General features: G+C 42.2%; 1 protein-coding gene across 1 annotated transcript in view; it reads left to right on the plus strand.

Annotated features, from left to right (window-relative positions):
- ADCY1 (adenylate cyclase 1) overlaps window positions 1-8,353 on the plus strand; it is a 185,276-nt gene extending 176,923 nt beyond the window's left edge. The window contains exon 21 of the transcript XR_004427643.1: window positions 8,340-8,353. The gene's annotated coding sequence lies outside the window, so the exon portion shown is untranslated. The remainder of the gene's footprint in view (window positions 1-8,339) is intronic.
- Window positions 8,354-9,705: the final 1,352 nt, after the last annotated feature.

Consider the following 9,705-nt stretch of genomic DNA (forward strand, 5'->3'; position numbering starts at 1 on the left):
GAGCTGCTGTTTTAAAATAGTGTCATTTGGCAAGTTATTTATTAGGGGTCCATCAATAGCAAGCACAATATTTCACATGAGTTGCACAATTTTTCTGTTAATAAGGTATTTGTAATAATTAAAAGCCTTTCATTGGAGGTCTTTGGGAAAACTAATTGCAAACGTTCCTGTGGTAACTTTTTGTATTCTTATCTTGGAGATTATGAACAGACATTGAGTTGTATTATTAGTTAAGTACTTGCAAATATTTCAACATTTGAATCAGCCACACATTAAAAAAGAAAATAATTTCAGTGCTGGGGATATTGAGGATTAAGTTTTGATTCCAATGAATTCCAAAATCTGCTGTTTGTCTTACATTTGAATGGGGACAGTATGCATTAAAGGCAGGTTTGGGTTCACATCTTCTGCCTTGACAATACAGATGAGGAAATAACATGAGGAAATAACAGTGCTATTTAAAAAGCCTATGCTATGTGCCATGCCATCCATCTCAGGTGCCAGGCTCACACACGAGCTCCTCAAAGATCTTGTGCATGTAATGGAGGGGGGGTATGGGAAGCAGGAGTGAGAAAGGAGAGCCTCATCTGGGCCCATTGACATGTTGGCTCCCTTTGTGCATAGCTTCCATCTTGCCACCTGTTAATAGCACAAATTGCACCTTGGCTTAAGCACTCATGTTGCACTTTATTTCATACCAATCCTTATTGTTGTTTAGCCCTAGACTATTCGAAATTAATGGTAAACAAATGGGATCTATACATCTAAGCATATACTATAAAGAGCAAAAGACTGATATGACAAACCAGGTCTCCCACAAGAGCTAATAAAATGTGTAAAACATAACCCAAGTGTATAATTACATAATGCTCAGCATCCTTATTTGTGTGGGGTTTGTGTGTGTATGTGTGTTACACACTCTCATTCTGCCACCACATAAATAGAGCCCTGTTGATGTGGATTGGTCCTAAGTGCAGGGGTACCTTGGTTCTCAAGCTTAATATGTTCTGGAAATCCGTTCTAAAAAAAAGGTGTACTTTCCCACAGAAATGCAAAACGGATTAATCCATTCCAGACTTTTAAAAACAACCCCTAAAAAAATTTAACATGAATTTTACTATCTAACAAGGCCATTAATCCATAAATTAAAGCAATAAAATAGATAAGACAGTATTGTAGATGAAAAAAAATAAAATTAATTTTTTTCTTACCTGCACTGATGATAGTCATTGTTTGGATGGGGGGCTTTTATCCATTTCTGCAGTCACACAATCAATCAATCAATCAATCAATCAATAGCTGAACTGGGTTTCACACAGTCACAAAAACAAATTAACCGAAAAAGCCTCAAAACCAAAAACGGAAAATAAATAGCAAAAACAAAAGTGTCAAACTTAATCCATTCTGGAAGTCTGTTCGACTTCTGAAATGTTTTAAAACCAAGGCGCTGCTTCTGATTGGCGCAGGTGCCCCAGAAACAATAGCTGACAGCCGCATCGGATGTTCAGCTTCCGAAAAATGTTCAAAAACCAAAACACTTACTTTTGGGTTTTCAGCATTTGGGAACCAAGATGTTTGAGAACCAAGGTACCACTGTAGGTGAATTAAGGCCCCCCCCCACACACCCTGCATTTAAAGCACTATAGTGCTCCTTTAAACAGTCATGGCTTCCCCCAAAGTATCCCAGGAGCTGCAGTTCATTATGGTGCTGAGAGTTCTTAGGACCCCACCCCCCCTACCAAGTTGCAATTCCCAGTGCGATTTAACAATCCCCCTTCAGGAAAGAAATTGTAGCTCTTGGGGAGCATGGAATAGGGGTCTCATACCAACTCCCAGCACCCTTAACAAACTACAGTTCCCATAATTCTTCTGGGGAAGCCTTGGCTGCTTAAAGTGGTATCCTAGCAGTTGCATGGTTGTGACTCTACAATCCAGTCTAAATTGCTGTCAATCATTCAATTGCTTGACTTTAGTTAGTGTATGTACCAATTTGAGCAAGACTCTAAGAGTACAAAATGCATGTGAAATGGAGTGTGCAATGCCTCCACAGGATGTTTCTGCACTGCCTCCATGTCCAATGGCATCTAATCTTTGGATGTAATGTTCACATCACAGAATCAAATAGAATGTGAATAGGACACACACACACACACACACACCAAAAAAGAAAGGCTTGGAGAGGAAACTTCCATTGCCTTGCACTCAGAGCAAAACTGGATCTCTATTCACACAAAAAAATGGTAACCAGATCAAAATAAGGAATCTGTCCAGATCAAGTGAAGTACCACTTTTTTCTACCTTGGTGAGACCCCAACTGCAGTCCTGTGTCCAGTTCTGAGCACCACAATTGGACTTTGACAAACTGGAATGTGTGCAGAGGGTGACAAAGATGATCAGGGGTCTGGAAACCAAGCCTTATGAGGAACAGTTGAAGGAGTTTGGGAGAGAAGACTAGTAGGTGATAGGTGTTGGACTCTTCTTCCTTGGAGGTTTTTAAGCAGAGGTTGGATGGCCATCTGTCATGGATACTTTAGTTGAGATTCCTGCATTGCAGGGGTTGGACTAGATGAACCTCGGGGTCCCCTCCAACCCTATGGACCCAAAGTTTTAATGACTCAGGTCCCTGAACTGCATTGGTGTAGGGCAGCAGTGGGGAAGCTCCTGTTTGTGGGACTAGTTGGGCCCAGCAGGGTCTTAATTTCACCCAAGTCACACTCTCCTTCTGTGCAATAAGCTGATCCTCATCCCTTGCAGGCCCATTGCCTTTGCAGGGGTGGCTTGGTTTCCGGGCAAAGGCATTGCAGGTGTTGCTGATCACTGGTCATTTGCACCCGCAAAGCCACGTGCCTCTACCTTCTGTGATTTGATTTCTAACCACACGGGCAAAGGGAAACATGTCTCAAGTGACTGGCAGCCTCAGGGTGTGGCCTGGCACCTGGGAAGCATCTCCTACCCCTGGCCTAGGGCACAAGACCCCGTGTGAGGTAATTGTTCAATGGACCTTATTTGTGATCAGAGCTGCACATTTAGGGTTTATGGGTATGGGATTTCATGCCTGGGAGGCCCTGTGCAAACGTTGCCTCCAATGCCCAAACATACGCCCCACCCAGAGGCAATAAGTCCACTCAGCTGGGGCTGGGCAGCAGCAGCAGCTCCAGTTTCTCACTGTACATGTTCTTTGTACACCTAAGAGTCTCATCTGAACCAGCCTTAAAACATTAACCCAGCATTAGGAATCCAAATTCTTTTTCATTTCCAGTCCTAACCAGAGGACTATTTAGCCATAAATATTCTTTCAAGTTACAGTTTTATATTGTAGTGGCAAGTAACTTTTAAAATTTAAAATGAAACTGTATTATATGCCTTATTTATTTTTAATCTTGTACACTATTACATATTGGCCTTTCATGTAGTCTTATTAATTATTATTTTATTTAAAGGATGTATGAAATTTTGTAAATATTTTAGCTATGACAGGTTTGTTGCATGTACACTACAAGTCTTTAAAAAGGCACACTTTTAACAGATGCTAATGGTTTTTTGTAAACAGACGTTTTACATGTGCATGAAGATTATAAACCCTTTTGCTTCTCTTCTGCAATCTACTTACTGCATGCCACTCATGCCTGACTTCAGGTTTTTTTTAAAAAAAGTGAAAGAGTAAGTAACTTTCTATATGTTTTTGACATATCAGTTTAACACATTGTTTCTAAGGCACTACTAGTTGCATGTGTATACTGCAAAGCAAACACAAAATTACAAAGCAACACCACAAGGAAACCTTCACCTGTAATGTTCTGCCAACCTCAGTGTTGCTCTGTCTACAGTATACAATATATAAAATGTGCTCTCAGCATCTATGCTACCTTTGTTTATTAGAAGCAATAAACTAAACTCCATATACTGTTTTGTGTGTGCATATATATATATATATATATATATATATATATATATATATATATAATTTTCTACCAATTCATTCAGTACTGATTGTTATTTTGTTTGACTTGACAGAATAAGTAAATGTTTGATTTTGGGAAATCCCCAAATGCCAGAGCACACAATCACACAATTATCTCTGTAGACATGAAGCTGCTTTGGGGTCGGCCCACACTTCCGCTGGTGCTGTGCCTAGAATGCCTGGGTTCGAGTGTTTTGAGCGTGACCTGCTCCTTTCCCAAGGAAAACCTGCTCTTGAGGGATAGATCAGAACAAATGGCAGTTGGGGAGATGGGGACCCAAATTGCCATTTTGCTCCACTTGAGTGCTGAAGAGCTGTTTGCCTCAGGGCACGAAGCAGTGGGACGAGAGGATGTGTGGGTAAAGCCTTAGACTGAGACCACTGTTTTGTCTATCCCAAATACTCTCATTGGCAGCAATTCCCCCAAGTTCTCAAGCAGGAGTCTTTTCTCGTGCTGCTCACTCGGCCCTTCTTGTTAGGAATTTTTGGACAAATGAAGCTGACCTGCAGTAGGTCATGTCGTTCGCTTCAATGTTTGGCAGCAGCCTCAGATTCCCCTCAGCTCTGCTACCTACATTTACCTGGAGATGTCAAGGATTGCACCTGGTAGCCTCTGCATGCAATGCATGGACTCTACCACTAAGCTATTTGTTCCCCCCCCCCATGGAAAGATGAGGAGTTTGCCCTCAAAGGCATTTGCAGGTCCTGCAAGAAGGACCTTGAGGTAGGAAGGTCAAGGCCTTAGTCCACCAGGCTGCAAGCAGGCAGAACTGAGTTGAAGAAAACGGGGAGGGGGAGAAGTAGCTCCATTCAAGTTACCCAAATGCTTGTGTCAGTTGTAATAATTGTTACTAGTTGTTGTATCCGTGATACAAAATATATGAAGAAATGGTTTTCGGATGTTATAGATTGCTGAATATAGTTTTGAGTCAATGCCTTATTTCTTTGATTCATATGGTTCCAAAATGAACTGTGGTACCAAAAATAAAGTGCTGGGCTGAACTGTGGGATTTAAGTTACAGGTGGGTAGCCGTGTTGGTCTGCCATAGTCGAAACAAAATAGGAAATTCTTTCCAGTAGCACCTTAGAGACCAACTGAGTTTGTTCTTGGTATGAGCTTTCGTGTGCATGCACACTTCTTCTGCGGCTCAATGTGGCGCCTTCCATATTGGCATGTGAAGAAGTGTGCATGCACACGAAAGCTCATACCAAGAACAAACTCAGTTGGTCTCTAAGGTGCTACTGGAAAGAATTTCCTATTTTGTTTCGACTATGGCAGACCAACATGGCTACCCACCTGTAACTGGAACTATGGAAGGCACCACATTGAGCCGCATGAAAAAGAAGAAGTGTGCATGCACACGAAAGCTCATACCAAGAACAAACTCAGTTGGTCTCTAAGGTGCTACTGGAAAGAATTTCCTATTTTGTGGGATTTAAAAATAATACCAGATTTTAATTTTGCCTTTTCTTTCCTTTCCTTTGCTTTCTGGGAGTTTTCTAAATAAACTTCAGGACTGCAATCTCAGTCATGCTTCTGAACATGTATGTCTCAGTAAGACATACTTTCAAGTAGGCATGCTATAGTCCCAAGCACTTCCAGTTAAACCAGAAACAACACTTCCAATTGTTGCTCTTGAGGTTCCTCCTTATGTCATTTATGCCTGTGCAATGATAATATGATAACAGGATGTCATGACAAACAAATTTTTATATTCAAAAGTTGTAATTCATTTTCTTACAAGGAGGGTTTGGACACCCAGAAGTATGATATACAAATGCAAATATGCCGTTAATTGTGGTGATGGTTATTATTTCCTTAAATTTTAAGTTTTATCACACAACTTGCTTATTTTGTTTGCTTCTTTTGTCTGAAAAATGCAAAAAGAAAGAGCAAAGCAAGCCCAATTTATTAAAATGGTAGTATCTGAATATCTGAATCTGGTATGGAATACCCAATGTATTAGGATGTCAGTAATATAATGTGACCAGAACAGAATGCAAGTGGAAAGCCTGTTTGATACCCAGAGGCATAACAGCCAGTGAGTGTGAATTTGCTAAACTTACTATAACGGGAGCCTAAAAATTTAGCTAAATCTGTTCCCGTGCAGAATGGTTATATAACATATGATTTTCTTTTTCTTGTATAAATGTGAATATACATAAAACGCACATGCTAGGGCCATCAGAACATACTAACCTATAGTGACAGGGCAATGATTAAAAGCTTTCCCAAGCTCACACAGGGATGTTCTAACATTGCCATTTCCCTGCTCTCTCAAGCTTCACCATTCTGACAACAGTTATTTTTTCCATCCTTGTCTTCTTCTTTTGTGGATCCCCCCCCCCATCTTTTCTGTCTGCCCACCCTCATCCCTTATTTGGAACAGCCTTCTTCCTTAACTAGCATTCATGAATAGTTTCCCCTTTCTTCCCTTTTTAAAGAAAATGGCAGCAGCAGAGAAGGAAAGGGAAGATGACCTACAGCTGCAGTCTGTGGACATTTATCTGGGAGTAAACTCTGTTGAACCCCATGGAAATGGCTTCTTAGTGAGCATGCATAGGAAAGGGCTTTAATCCCATGGGTCCTGTAGGTATGGGGGGCGGGAGGTCCTTGCAGCTAAGTGAAGTGGGCAGTCAGAATGGCCACAATGAGGTCAGCTAGAGGGAAAGGATGGGAAAGAAAGAAGAGACAGGAAAAGGACTAAACATCAGGAAGAACTTTCTGACAGTAAGAGCAGTTCAACAGGGGAACAGACACCTTTGGAAGGTGGTGGACTCTCCTTCCTTGGAGGTTTTTATGCAAAGGTTGAGTGGCCATCTGTCATGGATGCTTCAGCTGAGATTCCTGCATTGCCCTCGGGGTCCCTTCCAACTCTATAATTCTATGATTATACAAAATATAGAGGGGTGGTGATAAGAGGCTGTAAAAAGTAATATAAAGCTTGGTTTCCCTACCCACATGGAAATGTGGGACAAATACAACAACAACAACAACAACAACAACAACAACAACAACAACAAACTTTATTTATACCCTGCCCATCTGGCTGGGTTTCCCCAGCCACTCTGGGCGGCTCCCAACAGAATATTAAAAACACAATAAAAGATCAAACATTAAAAATTTCCTTAAACAGGGCTGCCTTCAGATGTCTTCTAAAAGCTAGATGGTTGTTTATTTCCTTGACATCTGATAGGAGGGTGTTCCACAGGACGGGCACCACCACCGAGGAGGCCCTCTGCCTGGTTCCCTGTAACCTCATTTCTCACAGTGAGAGAACCGCCAGAAGGCCCTCAGTGCTGAACCTCAGTGTCTGGGCTGAATGATAGGGGTGGGCCAAGGCCATTTAGGGCTTTAAAGGTCAGCACCAACACTTCAAATTGTGATCAGAAATGTACTGGGAGCCAATGTAGGTCTTTCAAGACCAGTGTTATATGATTATGTGTCCACCCCCAATCACCAGTTTAGCTGCTGCATTCTGCATTAGCTGTAGTTTCCAGGTCACCTTCAAAGGAGCCCCACGTACAGCACATTGCAGTAGTCCAAGCAGGAGATAACTAGAGCATGCACCACTCTGGCAAGACAGTCTGCGGGCACATAGGTTCTCAGTCTGTGTAGCAGATGGAGCTGGTAGATAGCTGCCCTGGACACAGAATTAACCTGTGCCTCCATGGACAACTGTGAGTCCAAAATGACTCCCAAGCTGTGCACCTGGTCCTTCAGGGGTACAGTTACCCCATTCAGGACCAGGGAGTCCTCCACAACCACCCGCCCCCTGTCCCCCCAAAACAGTACATATGTCTTGTCAGGATTCAACCTCAAATATGTTAGCCCACCATCCATCCTCCAACCGCCTCCAGGCACTCACACAGGACCTTCACCGCCTTCACTGGTTCTGATTTAAAAGAGGTAGAGATGGGTATCATCTGCATACTGATGAACACCCAGCCCAAACCCCCTGATAATTTCTCCCAGCAGCTTCATATAGATGTTAAAAAGCATGGGGCAGAGGACGGAACACTGAGGCACCCCGCAAGTGAGAGAAATGAAAACAACAATGAAATGTTTAACTCTGAAACTTCCCATGGGCAGTCCTGGTTTTCTGTGGGATGAGCAGTCTGAGTCCATGCTTGAGGTGAGATAGAGATGCAAAGGTGACTGGGGAGCTTGACAGCAGGGAGAGAAAAGAGGAGCTCCACTGTGGGGGAGGGGGCTGCCCTGACAGGAGAGATGTAAGCAAAGCCCACAAGGGGTCTCTGTGGGAAAGACCCTTGGTCCCATAGAATGGGAAAGGCTTTCATTACCCTAACCATAGGACTTATTAGACACAGAAATGGGATTTAGAGAATGACATGGAAGGAGGAGGCTAGATCTCAGGTGTGTGTGTGTGTGTGCAAATGGCTAACCCAAGAGGGAGGGAGGGAGGGAAAGATAATGGGGGCCATGGGGTCAGCACCTCAGCTGGCAGGGTGGGGCAGGGTCATGTTTTGGCAAAAGAAATGTAGCAGCTGAGACACAGCTGGCCATGCAGGAACAGGGTTACAGGGGCTTGTTTTGCTATTTTTACTTTAAAATATATTACTGTTCTCTGCAACATAATGGTGGCTACAATTATTTATTATTTAACATATACCCTATCTTTCTCCCAAACTGGGGTTCAGAGCAGCTTGCAGCATCTAAAAACATCAGTTTTAAAATACAGAATAATTAAAAAACAATGTAGTTAAACCCAATAATTAGTTCTTCCCCAGCAAATGTGCTTATAACCAGGTTACCAGAAACAAGCTCTGTTTTACTCCAGTAGCCAGGTTGGTGCTATGATCTAAGTGAGTTTCTAAAATCAGGAATTGCACGTTTTTGCTCCAGCATATTTTATCAGGAATGCAGGAGCCAACATGAAGTATGGAATGGAGGTGCATAGAAAAGAAAGGTCAGTTGTGTGTTTCACAACCACAGGATCCAACTCCTAGGGGCCAAGGGGTCTAAAGTTGTTCCCCGCCCCCCAACATCAATAAGGCTGTCTAGTCCCAGGTCTAAAACCTCCTGGCTGAGCCACTGAGAGGAATCCCAGCCTGTCTGTCCAGGTGGAAATCAAGGGCATCTCCTCATACCCCCCCCCCATTAGTTTTTACAAAACTCTTAAGATAGTAGTAAGAAATGAGGAACCTGGATGGCATGTGAATTGCAGGTGTGCTATTAGAAATACATATGTGCATTTAAATAACACATAAACATACACAGAGTTGGCTGTTTGCATTCAAGGTACCAAGAAATTAAAATTCCATAATTATAAACTTGAAAGAATTAAGCTCCAGGTCTTAAGCTCATTAGAAGGCACTATAAAAAGCCTTCAGATTGACATAAAAAATTCTTTCTATAGACCCACAAACCAGAGCTTAGCAGAACAATAAAACTTGAACTGGAGGATTTCCTAAACAGCTATAAGCTGCTCACTGTCAATATTTTCACACACAAAGCTTAAAGGGGCCCTTGTTTCAATGGGGTTTGTAATGTGCATATAAAACCTACACCAAACAAAATGCTCATTTATCAACAGGTTTATCGACATGTTGTGTGGAACAGAATGAGGCATTAGCAACTGGTGTTACAGCTCTGAGGCAATTTAAGCCTCATGTGTGAAAACAAAAAGCAGGTTCAGAAATAATCCTGATTGTTTTACTCTGCTACTTGGCGACCATTTCATTTCTGCTTGTTCATTGCCTGCCAAAAGAAATGTGCAATA

This window comes from Lacerta agilis, chromosome 12 (assembly GCF_009819535.1).
Source record: "Lacerta agilis isolate rLacAgi1 chromosome 12, rLacAgi1.pri, whole genome shotgun sequence".
In the NCBI taxonomy this organism is placed as follows: Eukaryota; Metazoa; Chordata; class Lepidosauria; order Squamata; family Lacertidae; genus Lacerta; species Lacerta agilis.